The sequence below is a fragment of the Budorcas taxicolor genome, chromosome 23 (assembly GCF_023091745.1).
Source record: "Budorcas taxicolor isolate Tak-1 chromosome 23, Takin1.1, whole genome shotgun sequence".
Lineage (NCBI taxonomy): Eukaryota > Metazoa > Chordata > Mammalia > Artiodactyla > Bovidae > Budorcas > Budorcas taxicolor.
In genome coordinates, this window is record NC_068932.1 from 3,662,328 (window position 1) to 3,672,077 (window position 9,750).

General features: G+C 38.4%; 1 pseudogene; it reads right to left on the bottom strand.

Annotated features, from left to right (window-relative positions):
* Positions 1 to 7,430: 7,430 nt before the first annotated feature.
* LOC128068052 (transcriptional adapter 2-beta-like) lies at positions 7,431 to 8,917 on the bottom strand (annotated as a pseudogene).
* Between the last annotated feature and the right edge of the window lie 833 nt (positions 8,918 to 9,750).

A 9,750-nucleotide genomic window follows, 5' to 3' on the forward strand; every position in this document is an offset into this window, starting at 1 on the left:
AAAGGCTGCCCTCTCCACTACTCTACCCTAAAGATTCCATGGACTGTATAGTCCATGGGGTTGGTTGCAAAGAGTCAGACACAACTGTGACTTGCACTTTCAATTGTCTGCTTGCATCCCTTTTGCCGGGAGCCAGCACGGGAGATCCCACCCATGACAAGGTCATGCAGTAGAGATCTGATAAGCAAGGCTTCAGGACTCAAGGGACCCCCCGGACCAGCTTAAGCATCTACCCCCAAACCAGAATTTGTCTGTCTTACTACTTTGTGACTTTCACCAACTCCTCTGACATTAACAAGGGGCTATCCCCAACCACCTTTCTCTGGAGAAAATCAACTTAGGGCTCTAGCTAATAAGTCTCCTGGACATGAGAGGAATATTTCAAATCAAACCCCCTCTGTTAACATTCTAGCTTGCTTGGCAGGTTTATCCAGACTTTTGCTGCTATGCATATGATTGTTCACAGCCTCCCAACTGTGAAAGGCACAAGAAGCTTAAAACATAGAGCCTTTTAAAGAGTTAAAAGTTATTAGAGTAGTGCTGGTATAGGATTTCATTATTGGACCAATGCTTGTTGCTAAGTTCCCATATTTCTTATCCACTGTGCACCTGGAAGTGCATTAGTTAACATAGTTGGAATGTAAGAAAAACAAGTGTAGCTTTGAAATTAACCACATCAGACCTTTGAGCTATCTGGTTCTTTCTTTCTTGTAACTCACTGCACCTTTGCTCCGTGAGAAATGTAACTCTGTTTAGTATTTTCTGAGGCTGACATAGATTAGAAATATAAAGAAAAAACATTTCAAGGGAAAATAAGTTTCTGGTTGAGCAGCCTTTATCAAAAGAGGGTCATAAAAAGTTTACAGGTCTCCAAGGCCAGAAGATAATGTACACAACATTGTTTATGGGAAAGGTATGCATAAAAAAATCCTGGTTTCGATAAAGACAAAACAGATGTAATGTTTGGGCTGACTCTTTATGACTTTGCATCTTTCATTTCCCTCTATGTACAAGTTAAGGTATAAAAGCTTCCCTGAAAAATAAAGTGACGGACCAGGATTAGTTCCATGAAAGCCTGGTTCCCCCATGTTTTTCTTTCTTTCTTTCTTTCTCTCCTCTATTTTCTTATCTGCTACATTCTTTCTTTATCTCTCTCTCTCAATCATTTTCCTCGCCAATGCCATTTCTCCTTCGGTTTCCCCTGGATCCTGCGGGGGCTGGACCCTGGCACCCTTTGCCCTTTGCCATGTGAAGATACAATGAAAACTCTACAACTTGGAGTAAGGCCCTCTTTTAAACGTGCTGGCACCTTGATCTTGGACTTCCAACCTCCAGAACTCTGAGAAATAACTTTCTGTAATTTAAGGCATTTTATTATAGCAGCACTAAAGGACTAAGATAATCCAATATCCTGTGGGTACATTTTCTCAGGTCTTTTTTCCCTTTACCCGGCTTTTGTGCCCTTAGTAAATGGCACATGAGAAGGAATCAGCAAGTGGATTCAAATCATATCTGTGAAGTGCCACTGGTTTTGAAACCAACAGGTTCACTCACGTGTCACATTAAAAATCTGCTGAAACTTAAGGCATTCCTTCTCATCCTTCTGTATGGTGTATTTACCTTTCCCCATCTCATATCACCAAGCATAGAAATTATTTAAGTGCTCATCTATTTTTGAAATATAGCTTTTCCAGATTTATTCCATCATCAGATTTCTGGAAGGTCCCTAATACTATGAATTTGCAGCCTATTCGGATTTTTCCCTGGTCTCTTGAGACTTTCTACTTCCTGACCAGAAGTATAATTCAATTTGTTTTCAACATTTGAGTGTCCTTATATATTAGGTATATTTTAGCAAGAAACATAAGGAGTACCCTCTTTTTAAATCTGTGATGATTTTTCTTTTTAATGATTTATGTCTAAATACTAACTTCACTTCATACTCCTGAATTTTGAATTCTTATCCTCCCTTGTCCTCTCCCTTAGTTTGAAAGATATTTTTGTGTCCTAAGTTGCATGCATAATTATGTAATTTTTAGAACAAGATAATCTGATAACTAACTAAATAATAAGTAACTGAATAACCTATTTGATTTTTAATAAAGTGATTTTTTTGGCATATTGATCACAAAGGGCATATATACATGTACTTCTGACCTGTATCTTCTGCAAGAGCTATGTGTATTCATTAGTGTAGAAGAAATAGAATCACTGTCAAAAACTCCACTGGATTATTTAGTTTTAGTTCCAAAGAGTTATTTGTTCATTGTAAATAACCCTCTTCTCACCCTCCAAACAATGCAGGTGTTATAGTGAAGGTTTTGCTTTAGAATGACTTGAAACAATATTAATATATTGTTTTTGTATTGCTGTTGAGAACAATTAGCAATGATTTAGTGTCTTATCTGCAGAATATAATCCTATATTTCATAAATCAGTCTGACATAGATCTTATTGGACTGAATTAAGTTTGGTGTTCATTTCTAGAGGTTCTTGTGGAGAATCTGTTTCTTTGCCTTTTCCAGCTTTTAGAGGCCATACCATTTCTTGGTCCATGCTCTCATCCTCCATCGTCAAAGTCAGCAAATGAAGGTTAAGTTTTTCTCAGATGACATCACTCTAAACTCTCAACTGCTTCTGTCCCATTTTTCACAACCATCCTGATGATCTAGGATAATCTTTTTATTTTAAGGTCAGCTTTTTAAGCAACCTTAATTCTACTTCCTTTTCAATGAATCTTTACCTGTTCATAGATTCCAGGGGTTAGGATATGGATATCTTTGGAGGCCAATCATTCTACCTTCCACAATCTACCTTCTTTTTTTTTTTTTAATTTCACATTTTATTAGTAGACAGATGGGAAGAAAAAGACAAAAATAAATCACTAAAGAGGAAGTTGAACACAAAATACATCAAAATAACCTTTTCTCATAAATTGATCTGAAGAAAAAAACATCTAAAATTTCATTTAAGAAAACTATTAAAGTCAGGTGTGGCCTGATATTTTTAGAACAGTTGAAAATTGCATCTGAATCTTTGTAAATGTAAACCTTTTCTAAAATCAGGAATGAGAGCAGGGGGATGAAGCATCGATTTTCAGTGGAGAACTACACATTTTCCCCTTCAGTCACATCCTGCTTCCAGACCTGGACTATAGTCACATTCTGGCTCCAGCTCTTAGCATTTGTCCACAGTATTATACCTTTAAAAGCTTCAATTCCTTATTTGCAAAGAAGTAATAATCTTTCAAGTTGTGCTTATTTGGTGTTAGAAAATAATGCAGTGATATATGTAAAGTGTTTAGGGTAGAACAAATAAGAAATAGTAAATGAATGTTAGTTACACTATTGATAATGAGTACAACTAAAGACACAGGGAATCTATCCTTAAATATATACATATTTTTACCTATTCCTCCTGCAATTTGGTGATTCACTATAAATAGTGTAAAGGTACATGAGGAATGCTTACATATAATTTAAAAAACTATGTCATTAACATCATTTTTATAGTTGAGCATTGCAGAAAAAATTGATAATCAAAAAACATTAGATTGTTTAACAATATTTCTATTACTGCAACCTAAACAGCAATAAACAGGCCCACAGAAAGCTCATCACTGTCCAGACAGACCCTTTGGACATTTCAAGGATCCAATACCACCCTGGCATCAGCCATGGAAGCAGATGCTATTTGCAGCTGTTTCCTATGACAGTCACCTAATGTGGCAGGGGAAAAAAAAAAAAAAAACCTACGTTTTTAACACAAGCTGCTCAAATATTCAAGAACATATTTGGCTTGTCAAGGCACTTTTAAAAAATACTGTAAGAGATGAGATTTATGGAAAATACAAATTGTAAGCTACCAATAAATATATTTCCAGAATTTACCTGTGAATAAATATATTGTGTATGATTTCTAATCAATTGCTGTTACTAAGTTTGAAGGACAATATTTTTAAGCAAAAGGAATAGGGAAAGGAAATAATTATTCATTCATTTTAAAACTTATTCTAGTATTATTGACCAAATTTACCATATATTGTATACTTGAAATTTTGTTTCATAAGATATATAGATTAATATAGTTCCATCTATTTATTTCCTTTTTTTTTTTTTTACCTGTAACAACCTTGTTAACTTACCTCCAATCCCATTGGAATTTTTAAGTAAACTCAATGATATGATTGCTTCTTAAGCAGACTGAGAAAATCCTGACAGTCTAATTTTCCAAGGGGTCCTGGAAGTGATTTTATCAATCATAAACAGCAGAAGCAAATCTGCAATAGTAATTTTAAAGTGTTCACACAGTCCAGATATTCTATATGCAAAAATAGCTGGAAGGAATCTTAATGTCAGGGTATTATAACACTAAAAACTAGGAGCATAACTATACATGCAGAGCAAGAATTTTAAAGTTGATTTAAACATAATTTTATACAATAGTTATAGAGAGGATATAGTAGAGTTTGTCATATGACATTTCTTGATAAATAAGAAATTATTCTCCCTTTAATTCGAAAGAGCGCATTCCTACAAGATATCCCAAGCCTACACGGTGTGTCAGGATGTAACTTTCTTGTGATGTTTTATTCGTATATTATGCTTATAGAAAACAGTCTTGGCATCCGGTGCTTTATTCAATATCCTTTTAATCATCACTGTCTAAGATGGTTATTGCTGTCAATATGATTTGCAATAATGATGCCTTGTGATTATGTTTAGCTCTAGAAATTGTATCCAGATGTCAGTTTGCCTGGACATGGAACCAGTTTGCATGGACATTTTAGCCTAAGGATATTCTGAGCTTTTGTGGACATAGTAAAGCCATCATTGCTGTTCAAATAGAAAATAGTTAGATCTCTAGACAGAAAATGAGAGATAGCATGCAACTTCCAATGGAAAATGTTTAAAAGTACCATTTACAACAAACTGGTTGCTCACAAATCTTCCTGTTTAACTTTTTACCCAAAGTGTGGGATTACATTCTGCAGAGTGCAAGGATGTCCCTAAGAAAATGGACATTAATTAGGAAACTAAACATATAGATTAACATATAAGCAAGGCTCTCTCTCTCTCTCTTTTTTTTTTTTGGTTCTCAACCTATTTAATGTGTAAAAGAGAAATATGAGTAGTAGGCAGAGTTTTGGTTTGAATACATTCTCAGAATGCTGGCCATCCAGACCAGTATTCTGAATAGACTGATTATTTTCTGTGACCCAGAGAGTTTCAGTTTTGAAAAGACCTAATCCCACGGGATTTTGGTGACTAATTTATCATGAGAATTAAATACAAAAATTTAAAGGCTCCAAGCTAACAGCAGGGGAAGAACTAGTGTAACAGTAATAGCTTGGGTTGATGGGACAAGAAGCAACCAATTATAAAATCACATTTCCTTTGTAACTAAGTGTTCATAGTTTAACATAAATTATACATTCATTGTGGTGTTTAAAAACAGTCAAGCCTAAATATATTCATACTGTCAAAAAGATGCACATACTGAAAACCTGCTTAAACACAAAAATTTTAGCCAGGACCATGAACATTTAGGTTTTTGCTTCTCAAGCTTAATGAAAGCCTGGGAATCATTTCATTAAAAAAATAAGACTAAATGTAAAATCTCACCAAATTAGGAATCCAGTGTAGAAAATCGATGATACCAGAGTAGCTAAAGCTAGCAGTTCTCAAATTTTAGACTAGTTACCTGGAAGGCTCATAGAAACACAGCTCCACGGCCCTACCCATAGAGGACTGAACAGGGCCTGAGTCCCTGAAGTTCTAGCAGGTTCCCAGGAGATGCTGGTACTGCTGGTCCAGGACCCCAAGTGAGAAACACTGGCCAGAACATCTGTAAAAACATAGCACTGTCTCTATCTCTGCTCAGCACAGTGTCCACACACTGTCAGCCATGGTTATTCTGCAGGAGACAGCATGAAGGGGGTATTCAGGAGGGACACCACTGCCTGCTACTTCATGGTCAGAGAGAAATTCTGGGTTTTTTCTCAGGTCACATGGAGCACTGCTCTGCCAGCATGTGATGAGGTTTACAACTAAATCCATATACAATACACTTGAAGTGTTTATTTAATGCTGAAAATTTACTTTAGGGGACAGAAGAATGTAAATAGAAAGAAAAAGGCACCTTAATTAAGTCATCCTTGGAAATGATGAGGTTTTGTTGTTGTTGTTTTTTCCTTTCTTTGAAATAACTTCATTGTAATGTAACTTCAAACATTCTGGGAGGTAAACAGTCTTGGTAGCTACAAGGGAGGAGAGAATGCTGGAGTCTGGCCATTCTACTGTCTCTACTGCAGGGTCTTAGACACAAGAGCCCCAAGCAGATCGAAAACAAAGATTCAAGTTCCAGTAGAAAGATACAGTGCATGTCCACAAAAAGCACCCCTGAAACCATTTTTAAACAGAGTTGGGCAGAGCCACCCCTGAGTCTGATTCAAGACAGTGACCCAGTGAAGCAGTGCCCAGGCTTAGAGGCCTAGTCAAGTGCCTGATGCCACCCAAGTAAGACACATAGCCAGTCTCAGTGAAAGAGATACTTGCTACTGGGGTGAAAACCCTGGAGGGATCTAGTGCCAGGACTCAAAACTCTCAGCCATGAGTTTCCTAAAATGAGTTCTTCCAGATACAATGCACACAAGCTCTAAGAGCAGCAAAAGCACCCCTAGTAGGAGAAGCTTAACGTTCTGGCAGTCTATGTTGGTCCCTGCATCCCCAGAGACCCAGGGGAGCCTGCTGAGGGCTGCTGCTCCTCCCATGGTGAGCTCCCCAGCAGTTGGTTTAGGAGTTACAAGCTCAAACTCTGTCACTTCCAGTGGTTACCGGGAATCTCAGTTTAGCCAAATTGCGCAACACAAGATTCCTCCTTGCAAGTCCCTGTGGATGCCCACCCTGTCCTTCCCTGGCCTTTCTTTCACCTACCCTGCCCAGCCCCCACCTAAAGTGCCACATGCCAGGCTGTGCCAGGCATTGTGGGTGGCTGTGGGCAGCTGGCAGAGTTCAGGTCACAGAGTGAGGCTGGTAGCACTGCAGGGAAACATTTGCCTCCACCCACAGCATAACAGTCATGAACCAATGGAAACAAAGTCACAAATAAACATGAATTTCCAAATTTCATCATAATATTCTCCAAATTGAACACTTAAAGGCAATTGTCATTTTAAAGTACTAGGTTTAAGACTAAGTTAAAATATACATGTATCTGTCTCCTTGATTGACATAAGATTGTTACTGTTGCTTCTTCAGAGAACCATATAAAGAATTTAAATCCTAAGGGAAAAAATTAATAAACTCAATTTGTTAAAAATGAGCAATAATGGAGGAAAAAAGTGTTTCCTCTCCACCCCTCTTCCTACACCCCATGCCATTTTGGCTCACAAGATTTACAGCATCATTCCAGCTTTCACAGCTACAGCTTTAGGAAGGATCCCTGGATATACTTTCCATGGAGAAGTTTAAAATCCTTTTCTTGAGGACTTTGTCCAGATAGCCCAGAAGCTGGCTCTTAGAGGGGATGTCTGCCACTTATGGAGGTGGTCCTTGAAGATGATGGTCTTCAGGGTCATGCAGCACACGGGGATCAAGTTCAGTGAGCTGGAGAGCACCTTCTCATCATCCAGTAGGAGCTTGAAGCCAGGCAGGTTCTGGATGGTAGTGATCTTGCCATCCTAGCCATCCTCCTCACCTCACTTGGTGCCTGCCTCAATCTTTTTTCCTCTTCTTGCACTCGTGCTGGGCCACCTCACGCTTAGCCAACTCCTCCATCTTGGTGATGCCTTTGTGCCGGTTCCACTGCAGCTGCCAAATCTTGGTGCACAGCATCTTCTTTTTCTGCATGTTATGGAACAGGTTGTCAAATATCTCACAGGAAATGAACTGTGTGAGTGGCTGGAGCTTCAATCACAACTTCTTCTCCTCCCTGGTGACCTTGTGCTTAGCCTCCTCCTCCTTGTCCTTGCCTAGGAAGGCAGGCACCAAGTTGTAGTCACCTGTGATTTTCTTGCACTGCTGCCACTCCTTGAGCGTCTGCAGGCATATGTCCGTAAGTGTGAGCTTCAGCTCTATCTCCACATCATGGTAGTCTTAGTTGAGAGCCAGCTGATAAACATCTCAGTGTCCTGATCATACTTCTCTATCTTATAGGTGTCCCACAGGGGCAGGTAGTCCAGCTGTTGCTGCTCAGCCAATACTTCCTGGGGAATCTGGAAAGCTTCGATGTGAGCAGCCATATCCTCCCAGTTTCCAAAGCTAAACTGCTCAGTGGCATCCAGCAGCAGCTGTCCTTGTGGCCACCAGCTGATAGTGTTACCGCGTCCAAGCTTGTTCTGCAGGCTGCATGACAGGCCAATGAATTGGAGATGAGGTGTTGAGGCAAGGTGTTATTTGGTGATTTGGCTGACCAAGAAGATGGCAGACTAATGTCTCAAAATAACTATCTTCTTCTGGATACTAGGTTCTTTTATGGATCAGAGATGGGAGGAGAAGGGGAAACAAAGTACAAAAGCCATTAATCTTGCAAATTTCTCCTAGAATGGCAAGTCTCAAGCAGTAGATGTGTTAATTTCTTCCTTCTTGCCATCCACAGGTGGGCAGGATCATGAACAAAGGCACTTTAGCTTAACAGTCAGGCAGAGATGCTGAATTCTCTGAGGCAGGCCATTATGTATGATTATAATAACCAAAGCTACAAAACGACATGTCAAAGAAACATGTCCAACATGGAATCAGAATTGGCTTTTCCTTCTAACAGTAGCCATGATAGCGGCAGTGGTGGCTGATCTCCGTACCAGCTGAGAAGCACTCAGAGCACACAGCTCAATGCGCTTGCAGTTGATGCAGCAGAAGTGCAGTGGGCTCACCTCCACCAGGCAGTACACACAGTACTTCTTATCCAGTTCCACCATCTTCCTCCACCTGCCTCCTTGGCCCCCGCCACTGCCACCCTCTCTGCATTTTATGAAATTGGGGGTACAAAGGTATTCTCACGCAAAATAGAATCCAAATTTTATTGTTTTAAACATATAAACCCATAGATATTGTTCAGTTGCTAAGCCGTGTTCCACTCCTTGCAAACCCATGGACTGCAGCACACCAAGCTTCTCTGTCCTTCACTGTCTCCTGAAGTTTGCTCAAACTCTTGTCCATTTACCTCAATCAAAATTTATCTGAATCTCTTAATTAGAAAATAGCAAGCTAAATAAATTGTCCCATGTTTAATGTGGATTGATATGCTTTATAAATATAGTCTTCCTCTTCTTCCCTCTCTTGGAATTGTATACATATTTTTGACACAACTGAACTTTATTATAAAAGATGCATAATTATATAGGGTCCTAAAGTCTTACTTTATCATTTACTTATTTATATTATCTTTTATTTTGGAAACAAAATATAAAATCTGAGATTAAAATAATTACTTCAGAAAGAAAACAATGTTGTATTGTAAAGAATATCTTAATTCTGCTTTGTGTCAAGATATGAACATCATATATGAATGGAGCACAAATAACAATGCAAAAGTATACCCTACTGAAAGTATAATTAGACCTATAATTCAATGCACATGTATTTTAATTGTTTTCCTTTAACAAATGAATCACTCCTTTTTTCCTAAAGTTGGATTGGTTAACGTTTTCATTATAGTTAAATACATATAAGATTTTCTGTTTATATAAGGAATATTTTATAATAACTATACTTTTTCAAAATAACTTTAAAAAAGAAGACTCAGATGCTC